Source organism: Heptranchias perlo, chromosome 2 (assembly GCF_035084215.1).
Source record: "Heptranchias perlo isolate sHepPer1 chromosome 2, sHepPer1.hap1, whole genome shotgun sequence".
NCBI classification, from domain to species: domain Eukaryota; kingdom Metazoa; phylum Chordata; class Chondrichthyes; order Hexanchiformes; family Hexanchidae; genus Heptranchias; species Heptranchias perlo.
The window spans coordinates 57016277-57036578 of record NC_090326.1 but is presented as its reverse complement, the minus strand read 5'-3'; positions in this window follow the sequence as shown (position 1 = coordinate 57036578).

Genomic DNA, 20302 nt, shown 5'->3' with positions numbered 1-20302 from the left:
TTTTTCAGGAGTAAAATGAACGACTAAGGATCCAATATGGTGGACGACATGTGTACACTACCTGCCATATTGGGTAGGGCTGCTCAGTAGGCATCCAGGGTGCACATTAGTTCATTGCATATGCGAATCAGGGGCCTATTTCAAGCCTCTTTGCAAATTGGTCTGCAAATAACCACAACAAGTGTTGTGTTGAAGCTTCTCCCGGCTCCACGTTAAAACAGCAGGCCGCTGCTGATTTGGGCGTAATTCAGTTTGTAGACTAAGATGTCAGCGCCATCCTTAAATTATCTCGGGCTCACAGAAAGGCAAATAATTTTGACCAACCATCTATATGAAGGTTCACCAGTTGGGCTTATCAATTATCCTCAGCCTCATTTGTAGATTTTAGGTGGTTTGTTCGGGATTTCACTTCTTCCTTTTTTGTGTTAATCTTTAACTCTTTGAAGGTGATAAATTTTTGATTACTTATCTGAAGTTTATTGCAAGTGGGATTGGCCCCTGCTAATTTTTTGCCACTGCCTTCTGCACCAATCTAATTCTATGATTTTTCACAGACTAAAAACAGGGGGAATTTTCTAATATATTGAACATTGAGGGAATTTCAATTTTATAAAGAAAATGTCAATAAAGGTGCACATAATGTTCTGACAGTTTTACTTGCTACTGCCTCAGGATTCTGTTCTCTTAAGTACATGCTGATAGCTGTTTTTTAAAGGCTTTTAACCAGACTACAGCTCTCAGAATGCATATGAAGTTCACTACTGAACAATGATAGACTGCAGGATTCTCAGGTACACTTATTCGAAAATGTCCTGAGGTAAATTGAAACACATTGACCACTTTATTCTAATATCTATTTGTAAAAAAAACACTAACACATTGTTGTTGATTCTGAATTGTTAATGGCTATGTAAAATATGGTAAAAATTGCATTTATTGTGCATCCTCATACCATAGAGATCACAAAATGAATACAAATGAGGAAGGCTATTCGTCCCAATTTAACTCATCCTTCCAGAAGAAGCCTAACAATACCCCCATCACAACAACAACAACTTGCATTTATATAGCGCCTTTAACGTAATAAAATGTCCAAGGACTTCACAGGAGCCATTATCAAACAAAATTTAACACCGAGCCAAATAAGGAGATATTAAGACAGATGACCAAAAGCTTGGTCAAGAGGTAGGTTTTAAAGAGCATCTTAAGGATGTAGGGCTGGAGGAGGTTACAGAGATAAGGTGGGGTGAGACCATTATGGGATTTGAAAACAAGGATGAGAATTTTAAAATTGAGGCATTCCCGGATTGGGGGCCAATGTAGGTTAGCAAGCACAGGGGTGATGAATGAACGAGACTTGGTGCTAGTTAGGATATGGGCAGCAGAGTTTTGGATGAGCTCAAGTTTATGGAGGTGCAAGAAGGGAGAAGCCAGCCAGGAGAGCAGTGGAATAGTCAAGTCTAGAGGTAACAAAAGGCATGGATGAGGGTATCAGCAGCAGAGGCAGAGGTGGAGGCGGAGATGGGAGATGTAACAGAGGTGGAAGTAGGCTGTCTTGGAGCGGATATGTGGTTGGAAGCTCATCTCAGGGTCAAATAGGATGCTGAGGTTGCAAATTGTCTGGTTCAGCCTCAGACAGTGGCCAGGAAGAGGGATCGAGTCGGTTGCTAGGGAATGGAGTTTGTGGTGGAGTTTCCAACGCTTTGACAGACCGTTGCTTCTTATCTGCGTTTATTTAGTAAACAAAGTAGAGGACAATGAGATTTTGTTGCTAGAAATTAACCCGTATCATTTATAAATATTAACCAGCTTTCTCAGTACTTTCAAATGCATCTTTATCTCCCTCATGCTAATCAATCGTGTCAGTCAAATTGCAACAGGAAGTGGCGATATTGCTGAACCCACAGGCTGTCTTTGTGAGCACTGAGCCATATTTTGTCACTGTAGGTACAGAGGAGAAAAAGAGAGACTAAAATTATTCTGTTAAAGCTTGAAGTCAAATTTATGGTCTAAACTAATGTTGCTATCTTGTTCATCTGGAATTATTGAAATTTGTACTACACCTGCTTAGTATTCATTGCATTGGCCGATAGGTCTTCTATGTCTCAAGCATCCGATACAAGTATTATTTAGGCAAATGTTTTGTTGCAGCTCATAACTTGTCACTCAGAATGTGGCAGTTTCACTGTCTTGGCAACTTACTGTGCAAAATTGTGGTAGCTCGGGAGCAAACCCGAGCAAATTTGTAGATGTTACTGTTGCAGTTCAAATTTTTTCCAATAACATGTTTGCTAACAGCTTACTAACAGTCTCCATAAGTAGACAATGGAGTCAATTTTTATCTTCACTACGTGGGCGATAATCTGGCGGAGCGGATCGCCTGCCCGTTATAGAACCACCCAATTTTCATTCTGTTGATTTCAGATTACCGCCCAGGTGGTGAGGAAAATGCACCCCAAAGTCCCTTATGACCTGAAACCTCTCGGCTACATTGAGCTAATGAATCTCAGGTACAACAATTAACCCTGACCAAAGTAAATTACTTAGTGGAATTAATGTTGGATTCCCACTACATTTCCTGTCAGTTCAAAAAGCATAAAATATCAACTACTAGATTCACTTTATGCAGGCTAAAACTACTAATTACATTTATTAACAATTAGATGATTTACAGAAGCAAAGATAAAGACAAAATATTATATGTGTGTGTGATCGTTTGTGATACATATGACAGGCTGACAGTTTAAAAGTGTCTATTGTTCTTCAAGCTCCTTCAGGAAAACTCTTTAATTGACACAGAGGGTGATTTACATCTTGCTACCATCTAGTTGGTGCACAAAAATGGGGCAATAGAAGAACCAGATTGGAGCTGCTGCTAGTCCTGCTGAATTACTGCTGCTTTGATGTCCATTACGATTTTCAGGCGGAATTGAATCCTGCCAGTCAGACCCCCCCCCCCCCCACCTCATCGGAAACAGGTGGGAATCTTATGCAGACAAGGAAATGGGAGTCAAGTGATGTAATTTAGACCCCAATGACATTTTTGTCTCTGTCCACCTGACTGTCGTCAGTTCCTGCTCCTGCTCACCAACCATGGATGGTACAAGTTGGGAGGTGGCCAGTTCCAGCGATACTTAATGGGATTCTCAGCTGCTGTCAGGTAAAACATGGATGAAGCTTTTGGAGACATTTTTCGGGCAGTCGCTTGTAAGTTTTCCATTGTAACAGATTTGAAAGCACCACGTAGTTGCTGCTGTAGGTTTTGCACTCATGTTTATTCTTGCTCCACTGTGTTGCTTCTTTCCCCTTTAAGGTGCTACTGCAGGTTCTGGACAGATGGCCGCACTGGCCAATTTCCTGTGTTCAAATTGGTGAACTGTCTATTGGGAGTGCGTTTCATTTTGGCAGCTTGCTGACCACATAATAATGAGGACCAACCAAGAAAATCGCACAGGTCTCATGCTGTCTCCTCTGGGTGGCTGCTACTCATACCTTGCCCTCTGTTCGCCTGTTTAGTACACGCAGACGAAAACCACCCCCGCAGTCTGTTGTGGTAATATGGAAGCCACCTCCTTACAGAGATTGATGCACTGCCATTATATTAGCAACATGACAGAACTAAAACTAGAAGCCAGCACTAGGACATTTATCCATCTATCTCCTTTGAAGGTTGTCTTCAAGCTTGCAAACCCCACATGATTTACAGATAATTGCTTGCTGTATTGACACATGGTCACAATGGTCCAATGAAATCAAACAACATGCTATGGTCTTGGGATGCATCAAAGTAAATGTCATCTTCTTTAACGGCTTTGCCATATGTTCTAGTGTAGAACTGAAGATAGCCTGTTCATGTCACAAAAGGATTAGAAGAATGTGGTTAATGTAGGAATAAGAATATTGATACGATGTCTGGATCACCTTTGATATGTGGTGATAAAATAGGCGAATAGATGCTAGTCAGTTTGAATGAAGTGCAATCCATTGGCCTCAGGATGGTCATACTGAAAGTAATGGATGATATATCAGTGTTGGTTGTCTTGTCTACTTTCACTGGCATCTTATTTTCATTTTCTAAGTACATTGCACAGAATGAAAGAGTCAGATTGATGGATTATTTTTACTCACGTTTGTTCTTTCTTTCAAATTTCAGTTTTGATTCCTATTATAAGACAGAATCCTCAGATATGATATTTACTTATTTAAACATCTGACCTATATGCATGTGACTCCTATGTTCCAGTCGCACTCAAAAGCTGACTGTTGAGAATCAGTATTGTTGAATGTCACCAATCATTGCGTGAAGATGCAGCAATCTTAATCCTCTACTAGATAATTGCATCCATCTTGGTATTTTGACACAGGCAGCATGGTAAGCCCTGTCGAAAAAAATTACTATGATAATATACACACATTAGTTTTATATTGTCAATAATTTTGTGGACAGCTATAATCAACTATAATTACTCTACTTGTGGAATCTGTGGGCATTTAAAATACTCTTTTCAAGCTTCTGAATCATTCCAGTTTAAATGAGAATGGAAGTCAATCTAGCCATCTGAAATCCCCCAACCATCGCACGAGAGCATTTTGTGAAAAGAAAGCACCATGCATTCCAGAGCCATGAACCATCAAGTTGACACATTGGCATACACTTCATGGGCTGTGGTAAAAGAATTAGCCGATCAGCTGAAGAAAAATGTCAATTTGATTTCCCTGAGCTTAGTCATTTATATCCAATGCAATTATTTATAGAAAGAAAATGTCATAGATTCACTATTAGTTTCTGAAGAATCAAGTTTTATCAATGATACTTAACAATTGCTATAAGATGTAAGGATAATTTTGTTCAGGAAGCTCCAGAATATCGATGATTTTGGACAAATCCACCTTGGGGGAGGGTGAGATGACCTGCCATTTGCCACAGTCTTACTTGATGTCTAAGGAAAAAGGAAAATACTGCAGATTCTGGAAATATGAAACGAAAACAGAAAAAGCTGAAAGCACGCAACAGATCAATCAGCACAGATAGTCGATGTTTCAGTTCCATACCTCCTTCAGATCTGTAAAATAAGAGGCAGATAGCTATATTAATAGGATCAGAATAAAAGGACACACACACACAAAATATATATTATATATGTATAAAACATACTGAGAAGAAATATCAGAGGAATGATGTAAAATCATCTCAGTTAAGTAATAGAAATATTAAGGAAATAAAAGAGATTAAATAAAACATGTCCTTTACTTCTTTACTGTCTTTTATTTCCACTATGCTTCATTTTATTAATTATCTATATTCCCCTCTTTTTATAATCCTATTAATTTCTTATTTAAACTAGGAAGGAGGAGCTATTAGAGAAGGGAGAAATAGATGAGGTCATATGCAGAAAACAATTTAGCAAGAAGGATATCGATTAGAGGAATGAAATCAAATGGATTAGATATAAACAGGGAAAAGACTGAGGTGAAGGTAGGGCGTAGGTTCAACAAAAAAATCGTGGGAAAAGAAGGGCTCAAAAAAGCAAAACAGAAAGGTTAAAATGCGTGCATTGCAATGAACAGAGTGTGGGAAATAAACTGGAGGAACTGGAAGCAATTATTTAACAGGAAGATCTGAACTTAATAGCATTAACAGAAACCTTGCTGCAAACTTGACAAGAATGGAAAATAAACATATAAGGATCTAACATACTTAGGAGGCTTCCTCCTTCCTCAGGTAAATGTCAGGAACTTCTCGACGCCTACGCATTTATAAATCACAGAACAATACATGGTGATTACAGACAGTCTTTGCAACTGCCCGTTGCCAAGGCAATCACAGTGTTCAGACAGAGAGGTGTTACCTACAGAGCCCCCGAATATACAGTCAACAAAAAAAAACAAACAGAAAAAAAAACAGACCTCTCGAAGCAGGCCGACACACGGTTCCTTCAGTGTGGCTGCCCTGCCCTGTACCCTTTGTCCCTCGCAGCCTGCGACCGCTGGCTGGGGACCTCTGTCCTCAGATCGATCCCTGACTTGAGGGGCTGCCCTTTTAAACTGGGGAGCCGGTGACCACGGTTTCTTTGGCTGTTCCTGACATTTACCTGAGGAAGGAGGAAGCCTCCGAAAGCTTGTAAATTTCAAATAAAATCGTTGGACTATAACTTGGTGTTGTAAAATTGTTTACAATTGTCAACCCCAGTCCATCACCGGCATCTCCACATCATACTTAGAAGGAGTGGAAAAGATAAGAAAGGTGGTGGAGTGGCAATATTGGTTAAAGAAGGAATAGATACTGTAGAGAAGGTTGTTGACAAGAAAGGGGTATAGGCAATGCTATCCTTGCCCTGATTTGAAGCTGCAGTTGTGGCTGCAGCAGTTGACAGTTTTCAGTGACTACCTCCTTTGTGAACACTGGTCCTCGCTGAAGTTGAGGTAAGAGGTAAGAGAAATGCTCCCTGAAGACCTTCCATGGATATGGCCGCCTGCTGAGTGCCCTACTCTTTTTGCTCCTCCTCCCTCATCTAGCAGCTTATCCTGCGCTGTGTGGCCTCTCTTCACTCTCCCAATCATGTTCAATTCCCAGAGAAAGCCTTACCAGGCCACCCATATCTGGAAGCAATTTCTTTCACAAGAATATTTTAAATGGCACTAAAAGAACTAGAAAACCAGCCAGACCACTTCCTGTAGAGTATTAAAACTTGAGCCAAGTCTAGAAAACTTTCAATCATGGCTACAATTGCACCTGCAGCCAGAAGAAAAATCCAGCAATTCAACTGTAAATACTGCATAATCCCTTTAAAGAGCACTGGTGGGGGTCCATCATGCCGTTAAAGTCATGTTTAGCCTTGCTAGTTTAAGATAGGGCATTGGCTGGTGTGTGGAATTCCAAAATGGCAGCAGTGGCTTCAAATCAACATTGCACACTGATTCGCGTCATGATCTGCCTACTCTGCATGCTGCCGGTGGACGTCAGGCGCACACGCAAACCCCCTTCCCAAGATGGCGTTCTGCGCACTTCCCATCGGAACTGGGCACTCCATCTCGGACCCCATTATGAACCTTAGCTGGCTGTGTAGCACCTAAAAAATGGATGTTACATGGCCCAATTTAACCCCCATAGAATATAAAAGCCATGAGGTGAGGATGAACCTTTATGAAACCTTAATAAGACCTCATTTAGAATATTGTGTTCAGTATTGGGTACCACACTATAGGAAATACTTTGGGGCTTTTAGAGGGGGTACATCACAGATTCAATAGGCTGCCGCCTGCTATGAGGAAATATAAATATGAAGAAAAGCTTGATAAATTTGGTCTTTTTTGTTAGAATAATGCAGATTATGGGGTGATATAACAGAAGTGTTTAAAATTATGGAAGGATGGGATAGGTTTTTTAAAAAAAAAATTCTCAGGATGTGGCCATTGCTGGTAAGGCTGGCTGTCACGCTGGCAGTGACCCTCAGGTAAGTCTTGGGGTGGAGAGGGGAAGAGAATGGCAAGAGGGCAATTGCGGCCGGCAGCCCTCAGGAGTGCTGTAGAGCCAGTAAGAGCACTCCTGCTCTTCCTGGCTCCGCATGAAGGTAAGTTATATTTCAAAAACTTTCAAAGACTTATCTTCTTGTTGACTGCCGCTGGTTAGGCCGTAGCAAGCACTTGAAAACCCGAGCGGAGTGTTCCTGGCACATATGCCACTCTCTGCTGGTGAATTTTGCTGAGGGTTCCTTAAACTGGCATTAGGCCCTCATTAACATAAGCAACAGGCCTAATACCTGTTCCAAGCGGCTGCCAGGGATGACTGAAAAGTTGCTTTTACCAATATGGCGGCCCCCATAATGCAGGTGAAGATCAGGTGTGGGACATTGCGTCTCCAAATTGGTGCCTTTTGCTTCATTTTCCACCTGGAAAACAGGTGCATCGAGGACCAATTTCTCCACTGTATTCTCCCATTACTCTATCGTGTAAAAGAACCTTTGGAACAGATGCCTCTTAACCTAGAGCACAAGCATACATTTTTCAACTCAATTTCACCCATGCAAAGTTATAGCCTTTATTTTACTTATAAGTTAGCTGGTCTGTAGCAGACGTATTGGTTGGCTGGGCAATAGATTTTGGCATGTGAACATTTCATGACAACAGGACAGAGAATGGTAGTGTGGTGAGATAATATTTGGCTTTGATCACACTTAGTAAATAAAAGATTGCTCTTGGAACACTGGAATCTGGCACTGACGGAAACAGAGGGCTAATCATAACAGCCACAGATGCTAATAAACTTAGGCCAAGCCAAATTTTAGCCTTGTGTCTTGTTGTTAAAATGTCTCTGCAACAGTTCTTTTTAATCAAAAGAAAAGCCTACGCACAACATTCTTTCTTAATAAGTTTAGTTTCATAAGTAATATTTTCTGGTTTATCTTAGTAAATTTATTATTAGATGTAGTGCTGCTTATTGTGGAAGTCAGGAATTTAAAATCGCATTTTCTCTCATAATTTTACTCCACTTTACCTTCCCATAGCCCTTGTTCAACACATGGTCCTAGAAATTGGTTCACGCCCAAATTCAGGTGGAAACCCAGCAGTGGCAACGCCACGTGAAATTGGTCCTCTTGTGTCACTAGGATGCAACCGGGAGGGAGGTGGGGGAGGTCGGGGAGGTTGGGGTGAGTGGTGGCCAAGTGTCTTGCAGTTTCAATGTGGAGCCCAGAGAAGCACAACTGACTCCACATTCAGGTAAGTAAAAATGTACTTACCTTTTTGGTGGCATCTTTAAGGACCCGAGTTTGGTTGCTTTAGGCCTGAGAAAGCTGACCACAGCATGAACAGCGAATGCAACTCCAGGGCACCCTAACCAATTTTAATGCAGAAAAATGCAAAGTGATACATTTCGGTAGGAAGTACGAGGAGAGGCAATATAAACTAAAGGAGACAACTCTAAAAGGGGTCCAGGAACAGAGAGGCCTGGGGGTATATGTGCACAAATCATTGAAGGTGGCAGGGCAGTTGAGAAAGCGGTTAAAAAAGCATACGGGATTCTGGGCTTTGTAAATAGAGGCATAGAGTACAAAAGTATGGAAGTCATGATGAACCTTTATAAAACACTGGTTCGGCCACAACTGGAGTATTGTGTTCAGTTGGGCACCGCACTTCAGGAAAGATGTGAAGGCCTTAGAAAGGGTACAGAAGAGATTTACTAGAATGATTCCAGGGATGAAGGACTTTAGTTATGTGGATAGACTGGAGAAGCTGGGGTTGTTCTCCTTAGAACAGAGATGGTTGCAGAGGAGATTTGATAGAGGTATCCAAAATCATGAAGGGTCTAGACAGAGTATATAGAGAGAAACTGTTCCCATTGGCAGGAGGATCAAGGACCAGAGGACATAGATTTAAGGTGATTGATAAAAGAACCAAAGGTTGCATGAAGAAAAACTTTTTTACACAGCGAGTGGTTAGGATCTGGAATGCACTGCCAGAGGGGGTGGTGGAAGCAGATTCAATTATGGCCTTCAAAAGGGAACTGGATAAGGACTTGAAAGGAAAAAATTTGCAGGGTTACGGGGAAAGGGCGGGGGAGTGGGACTAGCTGGATTGCTCTTGCATTGAACTGGCACGGAATGATGGGCCAAATGGCCTCCTTCCATGCTGTAACCTTTCTATGATTCTATGATTTGGCATGCAGCACTCTCCCAGCGTGGTCTGAGTGTGTGCACACTTCATGCCATGTTTGACTCTTCATTGCTTGTTTTTCACCCTAAAAACGGGCGCAGTATGATCCAATTGCTAGACCATGTTCTCTAGTTGCGAGGATAAAAGGGACACAGATTATTTCATGCAATCTCACCACACACACACTGTCATTAAATCAGCTAAGGAGAAATAGATCTCATCCAAAATAAATCAATTCAAAAAATAGATAAACCTCAATATCAGAATAGTGAGCAGATTCTGGTATCAAGTATATGACGTCTAACTTATAACTCCACTGCTATTGTAAAACGGCAAAAAAATCAACATTACATTTTAGTATCCTTGTTCAGTCAGAGACATAGGTAATATAGAAACAGCAGAGGAATAATGTGTAAACAGAACATCTGAGCAAACAGCTGGAAAGTGAAGATCTGGAAACAAGTGTTGATTTATTTTGAAGGTTTATTTTACCTGGTCATGTGAATGCTTTAACTGTCATAAAGGCAGCTCCCAGTGTTCAAAAATGTATGATTTTGATGAGCTTAAAGTTTAACTTAGTGATATATTCCTAAGGTTTAAGATCTGTGTATGATGGCACAGTTGTAATATCTCATTGGTTTGCCAAGTTGTGAACAATCTGTATGGAACACCTCTCAAACTTTGGTGCATTTCAATAGTTATGAAAATTGTTTGGAAAAGTGTATAGGAGGCTCCCTCGATAGCTCGATTGGTTAATGTAGTGAATAGCTAAGGAATACATTCTTGGTTGGATGCCCATTAACAGGTGAATTAGCTGTCAGGGCAGGATTAGGGCACTACAATTAGCCTCAGTTCCCCTGAGTTAGGGAGGGGAAAATCATCCCGGCATCATGCCTCTAATCACGATCATTGCTGGAAATGTATATGTGTGCACATTGGCTATGGACAGGTTCAGGCTTGGCTGTGATGTTCTCTGTAATCCAATAGCCTTCCAGCGCTCACGCTATTACAGGAAAAGTCACCCTATGGCTCAGGTTACCAGAGAGTCTTTTGCACTCATCGGGGGATCATTTGGAATTCTCTCAAAATCTGGAATTCTCTCCACCAAAAGGCTGTGGATACTGGGACAATTGGAGCTTGCGAGACTGAGATTGATAGATTTTTTTGTTAGTCAAGGGTATCAAGCGATATGGAGCAAAGGTGGATAAATGGAGTTGAGATGCAGATCAGCTATGATCTAATTGAATGGTGGAGCAGGCTTGAGGGACTGAATGGCCTACTCCTGCTCCTATGTTACGTTCCTAATTTTAACTTTGGTCATGGTGTGAAACGGGGGATATCGAATTGGCCGCCCATTTTCCTTTCCATTGACGTCATCTGACATCACCCATTTTACACCTTTGCCCAAAGGTAAAATTACCCCAATGGAACCTGACACCAACCAGGAGATAATGCAAGAACTGGTGACAAAAGATAGAAGAATTGATTTCTGGGAGAGGATAAGTAGTCCTAATTTGAATATGTAGCTCAATTGTATCAACATGGAGACGAATTTGTTGAATGAATTGCTGTGATAAAAGCATCTAGCCTAATTGCTTTAAGCATAATTCAAATCAGCACAATCAAAAGCATGTTCAGTGTAATCATCGTCTACACCTTTAAATATTAATAAAGGGATGAATTCTTTTAAACATTTGTCCTCTGTATATTGTCATATTTTACCGATTCAAAATGTCTCCAAGTCACACATAATACCAGAGATTGCAATTGCACAGTAGGCCTGTCGGCCATTGGAACATCATAGCGTGGCTATGTGCAACAAATCGATTTCTGTTTTAATGTTTCGCTCTTCTAGTTGGTGCTCATTGATCTGTGTGATCTTTAAGCATAATGATAACCTTATCACCAATGAAAAGGCTTCAGCAATAATGATGTGGTGAATCTTATTGCATTCATCACCACTGAAGAATAAATCTGAGAAAAGTAGATTATTTCTATTCTCTAATGCCAATTAAACATCTTTTTTAAAAATTCGTTCATGGGATGTGGGCATTGCTGGCGAGGCCGGCATTTATTGCCCATTCCTAATTGCCCTTGAGAAGGTGGTGGTGAGCCGCCTTCTTGAACCACTGCAGTCCGTGTGGTGAAGGTTCTCCCACAGTCCTGTGAGGAAGGGAGCTCCAGGATTTTGACCCAGCGACGATGAAGGAACGGCGATATATTTCCAAGTCGGGATGGTGTGTGACTTGGAGAGGAACGTGCAGGTGGTGTTGTTCCCATGTACCTGCTGCTCTTGTCCTTCTAGGTGGTAGAGGTCGTGGGTTTGGGAGGTGCTTTCGAAGAAGCCTTGGGGAGTTGCTGCAGTGCATCCTGTGGATGGCCGGTGGTGAAAGGAGTGAATGTTTAGGGTGGTGGATGGGGTGCCAATCAAGCGGGCTGCTTTGTCCTGGATGGTGTCGAGCTTCTTGAGTGTTGTTGGAGCTGCACTCATCCAGGCAAGTGGAGAGTATTCCATCACACTCCTGACTTGTGTCTTGTAGATGGTGGAAAGGCTTTGGGGTGTCAGGAGGTGAGTCACTCGCCGCAGAATACCCAGCCTCTGACCTGCTCTTGTAGCCATAGTATTTATATGGCTGGTCCAGTTAAGTTTCTGGTCAATGGTAACCCCCAGAATGTTGATGGTGAGGGATTCGGCAATGGTAATGCCGTTGAATGTCAAGGGGAGGTAGTTAGACTCTCTCTTGTTGGAGATGGTCATTGCCTGGCACTTGTCTGGCGCGAATGTTACTTGCCACTTATGAGCCCAAGCCTGGATGTTGTCCAGATCTTGCTGCTTGCGGGCTCGGACTGCTTCATTATTTGAGGGGTTGCGAATGGAACTGAACACTGTGCAATCATCAGCGAACATCCCCATTTCTGACCTTATGATGGAGGGAAGGTCATTGATGAAGCAGCTGAAGATGGTTGGGCCGAGGACACTGCCCTGAGGAACTCCTGCAGCAATGTCCTGGGGCTGAGATGATTGGCCTCCAACAACCACTATCATCTTTGTGCTAGGTATGACGATGAATATTTCACGCTGTCTTCCATAAATTAATAGATTGTGGAATAGGTTAATAGACTGTGGAACTCGCTACCACAAGGAGTAGTTCAGTCAAATAGCATAGATGCATTTAAGGGGAAGCTCGTTAAGCACATGAGGGAGAAAGGAATAGAAGGATATGCTGATTGGGTTAGATGAATAGAGGTGGGAGGAGGCTCGTGTGGAGCATAAACACCGGCGAGGATCTGATGGGCCATTCTATGTAATTCTATATAAAATTTAACAAGATGGTTAATGGGCCTATGCACCAGATTAATATCCTGAAGGTAAAATATAATTATTACATTAATAGGTACTTCTGTCCTTCAGCTGGACAGGCATCATTTTTCACTGATATTTTACTATGAATTTTTAATTGGTACATTAACTGTATGAGACACCCTACCATTACAAATCTTTCTTTGTTATATTTTGTTTCTGCACTGGCTGTGTCAGTAATACTGGAGATTATGTCTTCCGTGCTAGAAAATTGAAGGTTTGTTGTCCAAGATGAGTCAAAGCAAAAAAAATACATTCTCCAGTGAGGTCCTGGTGGGGCTCACAGACTGTGTTTCTCAGTAATGTCTTAAAGCTCTTAATCAATAGTTTCTTGAGGGATTTTGCGAGGCCATTTTAAACAATATAAGGTTATAAGGTTTAGTTTCTTCAGGTTCGCCTCCGCACCGCTCTAGAACTTAAAACAAAGGAAATAAATTATCCTTTCACCTGTTATAAAAAAAAGGATACTGTCATTCCCAGGTCTCTGTGTGAATAACTGTAAATGAATGTGTTGTCCTTATTTTCCCCCAATTCCCCAACAACTCTTTTCTCCTTCCTCTTCTCCTTATGATGGTAACTCATGCTGAGGTACAGTTGCAGGAAATCCTCCAAAAACTAGCCAAAGTGGCCATTCCTCATGAGTAAGCCTGGACAGTGAGTGTTGGGAGGCCATTTCACTACTGAGAGAATCACCAACAGGCCCAAACCTATCCTCACCTGACATCTACACACACACACACATTTTTCAGGAGTGGTCACAGAATAACAGGCAGGACCAGGACTTCTGGCTGACTTTTCTCATCCCTAGGCCAACCTCATTGCTGAAAACCCTCAGCTCAGCACAGACAATGAATAAAAGCTGAGACCTTCCTAAAATGTATGTCTTAATCCTCACTAAACAATTAAAGCAATCTTTTATTGTGGGTTGGAGCATATCTTTGGTCTATTGTTATCTCATGCTAAAAAGATGCAGGTGTGTTAAAGCTTCCATTCAACATTGGCATTTAATTCTAAGTTTTACATGTTACCACTTTTGCTTCAGTATATTCAATATTTTTTTCCAGTCTGTGATCCAGTAACCATGCATACCTAAAACTATTTTAGGTTGCATTTTATTATATAAACAGAAGTGTTATACTATTGATAATTTCTGGATTACATAGTATTTTGTCAGAACTATATCAGAGTCTCGTAGAACATTTCAGCAATGGTACTGACCAATTTGTAAAGAAATACAAAGTGGTCAGTACTTTTATCTGTGTATTTTTCCTTTGTGAAAATTCTGTAGTAGTGTTGCATATATAATAATTGATAAAATTACAACAATAAATATGTTTTTAAATTTTATAGTGCTGGATAACAAAAATAATTCCACACATCATATACATTTTTCTCAAGATTTCCCAACAGCAATATATTAACAGATACAAAACCACAAATTCTGGTGTAAAATTTATCATCTAGTTGTTAATAATACCATTATGTCAGGTTGAAAACATCCTCGATATATAAATGTGTATTATGATAATTGATATTGTTTCTGCAGGAAAAACAGGCATTCCGACTTACAGCTCTTGTATGGGCCTTATATTCCTAGGATTTAAGATATCTTGAAGTCTTTGTTTGAAGTGAATGATTCAAAATCATAGGTAAAGATGCAGTTTATAAACGCTGCCTGTCTCTGAGTTTGGTTCTTGTAGCTCCAGCATGAACTAAGGACATCAAAAGGAACTAGTTGTAGAGATATGAAAGAATGTAATAAATCCTTTCTGAGGTGCCAGCCAACGGTGACAGCGGGATGATTAAATCGTAAACTTTTGGCTGTCTTTCTCCTCCATGTGATGCCTATTTCACTTTGTTTTCATATTAATAAATGGGAGCCGAATTGACAAATTAAAATGGGCCCAATTCAGTTTCTCCATAGCACCCTGAACCCTGCAAGGTAAAAGAAACATGCACAAACTGGTGATTTTCAAAAATATAAGCTGCCGCATTCATGACGCTTTCAGATTATCATGCAATGTTTAGTGATTTCAGAATGTATTTGAGGACGCCGAAAAACATGACTGCCAACAGACCACACTCCTCTCCCTTCAGTCCGACATCTGAATAAAGGTATTCCAGCTAGCTCCTGCATCCACTTCCTGTCTGAAAACCTTTCTTCCTGTTATCCTGATTTTTGGTAATGCTCTTATGCCAACATTTAACATTCAATCTGCCGATTTAAACGTTTTATAATGACTTGTTGATGAACTAACCGAATCACTCAAAATACATTTTGAAAAACATTTAATTTGCCATTTTTTTTCTCACGAACTAATATTTCTGATATACAAAGTGAAGGGGTCAATTTTAACCCACCCCATCAGGTGGGAACAGGGATGGGAAACCTTTAAAATGGAACATTCTGCCTTATAAGCCCATTTTCGCTGGAACCCTGTTGGCCACCATTTTAACTGTTCACTGCTGTTAGGTGGCTGAGGCAGTCAACAAAAGGAGGCAGGAGCCTCATAAATTTATGCAAATAGGGGTCGCATTATGTAAGTGGGATCTCGATTGAATTTTAACCGCGGCCTGAGTGGGGAAACCACTATGGCTATTCCCACCAAGTGACAGCAGGACAGCAGCTGTCGGGAGGACGAAGAGGCCCTCGAAGGGAAGTGAAAAACTTCCCTTTATGGGGCCAAAAGGAGCAAGAGTGATCCTCTGGGCCCCAGAAGGAAAGATGTGGCCTCCTCTGTCCCGGACTGCCCCCACCTCACTCCCATGATTCCCTCCCAAATCCCCTCTGTGCGACTTCTCTGCCTTCCTTTGGAGGCTTCCAGCGAGCTCTGGCCAGCCGAATTTGCTCGCCCGCTCGCTGGCCAGATGCCACTTACTGTACGTTTCAGGAAGGCCGCTGACTGATGGCATACGGATGAAGTTAAAATACCTCAGGCCTCAAACTTAGGCCTGCAGCACCCCTGCCAGCCTGATACCAACTGGATGTTAAAATTGACCTCACAAAGTTTTAAACAGAATAGAACCTTCAAATAATTACACAATAACATTATTAACTTTATCTATTGAACTGTCTTTTGTGTCTTTTAATACCTTTAATGGACAGAAAGTCAGACAAGCTTTGTCACAGGAAATCACCATCCATCCGATCTTCCTTCATGTGTTGTCTCGGTGATCCAATACGTCCTGGTGTAGTAACAGGAGAAATCTGCTTCGAAAAGTTCAATTCTAATTTGCATGAAGGAAATCAATCAATGGCACCCCATTGCATCACATTAACAGTAAAATCAGTGATATGATGTAGCAATGGGTTGATTGTACCAAATGACACAGAAATATTATAAAATCACAACACATTGTAAACGGTTCCAAACATTTTACAAAGTCTTGTAGCTCAACCTTCAGAGCTTTGGTGAATTTATGCTCATTCATTATTTTTATAGAATAAAATGATTTAATGGTTTTCTCTGGAAACTTCTTGAACAAGTCTATTACCCTTTGGGGGAAAAGCTCAGTGTGACTTCTTTCTGACTCCTAGCTTCAGTTTCCTGTTATTTGTATTTTTCATTTCTGTGACAAATCACTTGGACCAACTTTGTTAACTCCCTTCACCATTTTGAAAACCTATAACCCTATTCACCATAAAGATTTCCCTGTTATATGGCAATACATCAGCTTATCTACCTATCAAGAGAATACCTTAAATGTATTGCGTGAAAACTTAAGAGTCAAATACTTGTTGGTTAAGCATTTATATTCCATGTTTGTAATACAAATTATGTTCATTGGCAAGTTCCTGTGAATGGCAAAATAAATTAGGCTAAGTTTATTTTGTCATTATGACAGTCACTTAATAAATGGGCCTTTGTCGGCCAGAGAACAAAAATAAAAGAATCATTTTGAAGAAAAAAATCACTCTTGAGCCTGTTCAATTTTCAGGAATTTAAGAGTCTTTTGAGCTTAATTTCCAGAAAGCAGGGTGAATTCTTTTTAGGAATGTTAATCAGAAAAGTGACTGTAGAGTCATTCTAAGAGGAGGGTATAATTGTCACTCTGGAAAACAAAGTGGTCGGCCTCTTGACTGCCAACTGCCAGGTCATGCATTTGAGTCTCAGCAATACTTATTGTTTGAATTTGTGGCAAGCGGCCATGCAGATAAATGCTGACCATGTCCGAAATCCCAATATTGCTGGTTGGGCCAGGATGTGAGTCCCATCAGCAATTGGAGTACGGTGGAATGTATGGCCCATGCAAGATTTAAATGCCTGCTACAGTTTAATGGGCCCAGGTGATTGGAAGAAAAACAGAAATGGCATTAGGTAGAGGATAGATGCCATTCTTAGGGCTGGAGGTGAGAGATAAGCTAATACTACGGCCCCATACTGTGGTAGGAGTTGACAGTGGAACTCAGTGACATTCCCATAAGTCCAACGATTCCCCTACAATGGAGGAAGATGTTTAATGACCTGACACAGGCAACAAAGGTAAGTGACTTGCTAACTACAGGCCACGACTGCCTGGTGAGACCTTCAGACTGAAGGCATCACTCCCTGGTCTCTGTCACGGCACTATGAGGTTTAACTGAGCACATTTTGCTCCATGCACCATTATGTTTCTCACATGCATCCCTCCACTTAACCTCCCCTCACATCTTGCCACTCATGTTAGTCCTTTGAAGCTTACCTCCCACGTTCAAATTCCTTACAGGTCTTTGGAGATGAAGAGATTGAAGATCTTGTGCCCACAGTCAGTTCATGATGACCAATTGCAGAAATGATATACTCTGATCATCAAAACAGATTATAGCAGGAAAAAAAGTTTGCCTGAAACTCCAAAATAAGGTGACAAGGACATCATCCAGTGATAACAAACCTTTGATAACTCTTGTTTATGTTTTTCATCCTCAGAACCAGCAAGCAAAGATGGGGCACATGACTGAAGTGAAGATGTGATACCAGGCCTGTCTATATCTGGCACCGATTGCAGAAAATCACCCATCACTTTCACCCTCACTGCACTCAAGTGGGGATCACCAAATAGTATCGATCAGGAAATAGCACTGGTTGAATCACTGATGTTGTTGAGTGGAGGGTAAGGAGATATCAGTTCCTGGCTCCAGAGGAAGTGGATGAAGATCTTGTGGGTCCAAAACTCTGCTGCCTGCATCCTAAACCAAATCGGTATCAGACTTGGCTCAGTGGCAGCGCTCTTATCTCTGAGTCAGAGGCAGTAGCTTCTTTCCTTTTTCTTTCTAAAGATTGGGCACATTAAACTGGAGCCATGGAGATTGTGACTGGGCGGACAAAGCACAAGCAGGTGCCAGAGCTTCCTGCTGTCATGGGCAGGCTGCAACATTTAACATTCAATCTGCTGATTTAAACGTTTTATAATGACTTGTTGGTGAACTAATCGAATCACTCAAAATACATTTGAAAAAAATTTAATTAGCCATTTTTTTCTCTCTAACTGACATTTCTTATATACAAATTGATGGGGTCAATTTTAACCCATCCCGTCTGGTGGGAACAGGGATAGGAGATCTTTAAAATGGAGCATTCTGCCTTATCAGCCCACTTTCGCTGGAACCCTGTTGGCCACAATTTTAACTGCTCACTGCTATTAGGTGGTTGAGGCACTCAACGAAAGTCGGCAGGAGCCTCATTTTTTTTTTGATTCGTTCATGGGATGTGGGCATCGCTGGCAAAGACAGCATTTATTGCCCATCCCTAATTGTCCTTGAGAAGGCGGTGGTGAGCCGCCTTCTTGAACCGCTGCAGTCCGTGTGGTGAAGGCTCTCCCACCGTTCCCGCTGTTAGGAAGGGAGTTCCAAGATTTTGACCCAGCGACGATGAAGGAACGGCGATATATTTCCAAGTGGGGTTGGTGTGTGACTTGGAGGGGAACGTGCAGGTGGTGTTGTTCCCATGTACCTGCTGCTCTTGTCCTTCTTGGTGGTAGAGGTCACGGGTTTGGGACGTGCTGTCGAAGAAGCCTTAGCGAGTTGCTGCAGTGCATCCTGTGGATTTTACACACCGCAGCCACTGTGTGCCGGTGTTGAAGGGAGTGAATGTTTAGGGTGGTGGATGGGGTGCCAATCAAGTCGGCTGCTTTGTCCTGGATGGTGTCGAGCTTCTTGAGTGTTGTTGGCGCTGCACTCATTCAGGCAAGTGGAGAGTATTCCATCACACTCCTGACTTGTGCCTTGTAGATGGTGGAAAGGCTTTGGGGAGTCAGGAGGTGAGTCACTTGCCGCAGAATACCCAGCCTCTGACCTGCTCTTGCAGCCACAGTATTTATATTGCTGGTCCAGTTAAGTTTCTGGTCAATGGTGACCTCCAGGATATTGATGGTGGGGGATTCGGCAATGGTAATGCCGTTGAATGTCAAGGGGAGGTGGTTAGACTCTCTCTTGTTGGAGATGGTCATTGCCTGGCGCGAATGTTACTTGCCACTTATCAGCCCAAGCCTGGATGTTGTTCAGGTCTTGCCACATGCGGGCTCGGACTGCTTCATTAATTGAGGGGTTGCGAATGGAACTGAACACTGTGCAATCATCAGCGAACATCCCCATTTCTGACCTTATGATGGAGGGAAGGTCATTGATGAAGCAGCTGAAAATGCTTGGGCCGAGGACACTGCCCTGCAGAACTCCTGCAGCAATGTCCTGGGGCTGAGATGATTGGCCTCCAACAACCACTACCATCTTCCTTTGTGCTAGGTATGACTCGAGCCACTGGAGAGTTTTCCCCCTGATTCCCATCAACTTCAATTTTACTAGGGCTCCTTGGTGCCACACTCGGTCAAATGCTGCCTTGATGTCAAGGGCAGTCACTCTCACCTCACCTCTGGAATTCATCTCTTTTGTCCATGTTTGGAACCCTGGTGGAACTCTGGTGGAACCCAAACTGAGCATCGGTGAGCAGGTTATTGGTGAGTAAGTGCCGCTTGATAGCACTGTCGACAACACCTTCCATCACTTTGCTGATGATTGAGAGTAGACTGATGGGGCCGTAATTGGCCGGATTGGATTTGTCCTGCTTTTTGTGGACAGGACATACCTGAGCAATTTTCCACATTGTCGGGTAGATGCCAGTGTTGTAGCTGAACTGGAACAGCTTGGCTAGAGGCGCAGCTAGTTCTGGAGCACAAGTCTTCAGCACTAGAGCCGGGATGTTGTCGGAGTCCATAGCCTTTGCTGTATCCAGTGCACTCAGCCGTTTCTTGATATCACATGGAGTGAATCGAATTGGCTGAAGACTGGCTTCTGTGATGGTGGGGACATCGGGAGGA